Genomic DNA, 2,500 nt, shown 5'->3' with positions numbered 1-2,500 from the left:
CGGGCGGCGGCGCATCCTCAGCGCACACAGTCCTCAATCGGACCAGCACACTGCAGATGTCCACCGCGCTTCGCACCGGGCCCGCGAGGACCTACTTTGGCCGCACGGCGCCGCGTGCAGGGTGCGCCGGCGCGCAGCTACGCCGCCTGCCGCCTCCGTCGGCCGGCGCGCCTGCCACTGGCCGCCCCCACCAGCCGGCTGTAGCGCGTGCGCCCACGCACCGCGCGGCCAGCACGCCGGGAGGCCCCCCCTCACCGGCCGGGGACGGTCCCACCCAGCCACCGCCGCGTATCGCTTCACACCCACATGCCATTCACGTTCGTGGGCATGGTGGGTATCGCTGAAACAACCGGTTGGTAGCTCAACCGATCGTCGCCATCACTGATTCACCTCTAGCGAGAACAACCGCACCACAACGGTTTACCAGTTCTTCATTTGCGTAACGTCACCAGCAAACGTAGACGTCCATCGCCATTTGCAAATTCAACGATTGTTGCATGCCTGTGTCAGGTGTCACGACACACTATGTCTGCCCACATACACGCAACAACATGTGCACGCTTCGCGAACACGTGGAAGGTGGCCCCCGTACGTATGCGATGTCCATTGCGCGAACGACTGTCAACCGGCCTCTGTCGCATGTCGCAGATGTGGAACGCAGTGCACCATGCTATCACGGTGTGTGAGAAGAGACGACTACGTCTGACAACACGCGCCACTACATCAACAGACGGCTCATGCCGATCGCCATCCACGGCATACCATACTGCAATCCAGCTCTTATAGGGAGACGACATGTAGCTGAGTGCACAATATTTGGACCGTATGGTTCGCCGTTGTTGGCGCAGTCGTGGTACGGTCACACATGTACCACGATGTATCATTCAGTACATGAGGACCAATGTGCAGTACAGTGTGTGATTTGGACGTACAACATCAGCGGACAGTTGACACAAGCCGTACCACAACGTAGGCTGTGCTTCGCCATGCGAATGCCAATGAACAACTGCGAAGGGCATTGAGCATGTACGTCCTGCTGCCATCCGCATTACAGTGTATAGCTGCAAGGTGTTTAACATGAAGCGATACTCTGGGGACCGGGCAGTGCGAGTAGCAAACTATATTGCGGGGGTTGCAGTTAGGCAACACTACACTAATTTAACGCGTCGTATGACAATTACAGAGCAGGTTAAGGCCCAACGTGTGTTGGGTTAAGGCCCAACGTGTGTTGGGTTAAGGCCCAACGTGTGTTGGGTTAAGGCCCAACGTGTGTTGGGTTAAGGCCCAACGTGTGTTGGGTTAAGGCCCAACGTGTGTTGGGTTAAGGCCCAACGTGTGTTGGGTTAAGGCCCAACGTGTGTTGGGTTAAGGCCCAACGTGTGTTGGGTTAAGGCCCAACGTGTGTTGGGTTAAGGCGCAACGTGTGTTGGGTTAAGGCGCAACGTGTGTTGGGTTAAGGCGCAACGTGTGTTGGGTTAAGGCGCAACGTGTGTTGGGTTAAGGCGCAACGTGTGTTGGGTTAAGGCGCAACGTGTGTTGGGTTAAGGCGCAACGTGTGTTGGGTTAAGGCGCAACGTGTGTTGGGTTAAGGCGCAACGTGTGTTGGGTTAAGGCGCAACGTGTGTTGGGTTAAGGCGCAACGTGTGTTGGGTTAAGGCGCAACGTGTGTTGGGTTAAGGCGCAACGTGTGTTGGGTTAAGGCGCAACGTGTGTTGGGTTAAGGCGCAACATAGGTTAGGTTAAGGCGCAACATAGGTTAGGTTAAGGCGCAACATAGGTTAGGTTAAGGCGCAACATAGGTTAGGTTAAGGCGCAACATAGGTTAGGTTAAGGCGCAACATAGGTTAGGTTAAGGCGCAACATAGGTTAGGTTAAGGCGCAACATAGGTTAGGTTAAGGCGCAACATAGGTTAGGTTAAGGCGCAACATAGGTTAGGTTAAGGCGCAACATAGGTTAGGTTAAGGCGCAACATAGGTTAGGTTAAGGTACAATATAGGTTAGGTTAAGGTACAATATAGGGTAGGTTAAGGCGCAACATAGGTTAGGTTAAGGCACAACACGGGTTAGGTTAAGGCACAACACGGGTTAGGTTAAGGCACAACACAGGTTAGGTTAAGGCACAACACGGGTTAGGTTAAGGCACAACACGGGTTAGGTTAAGGCAGAATACGGGTTAGGTTAAGGCACAATACGGGTTAGGTTAAGGCACAATACGGGTTAGGTTAAGGCACAATACGGGTTAGGTTAAGGCACAATACGGGTTAGGTTAAGGCACAATACGGGTTAGGTTAAGGCACAATACGGGTTAGGTTAAGGCACAATATGGGTTAGGTTAAGGCACAATATGGGTTAGGTTAAGGCACAATATGGGTTAGGTTAAGGCACAATATGGGTTAGGTTAAGGCACAATATGGGTTAGGTTAAGGTACACATTGTTGTAAGGAAAGGTGTTTTGGGGGGGGGGGGGCGGCAGTTTGTTGATTGTGATTATCGTAAGTA

Source organism: Schistocerca serialis, unplaced genomic scaffold (genome assembly GCF_023864345.2).
Source record: "Schistocerca serialis cubense isolate TAMUIC-IGC-003099 unplaced genomic scaffold, iqSchSeri2.2 HiC_scaffold_1192, whole genome shotgun sequence".
Lineage (NCBI taxonomy): Eukaryota > Metazoa > Arthropoda > Insecta > Orthoptera > Acrididae > Schistocerca > Schistocerca serialis.
This window is presented reverse-complemented; position numbering follows the sequence as displayed.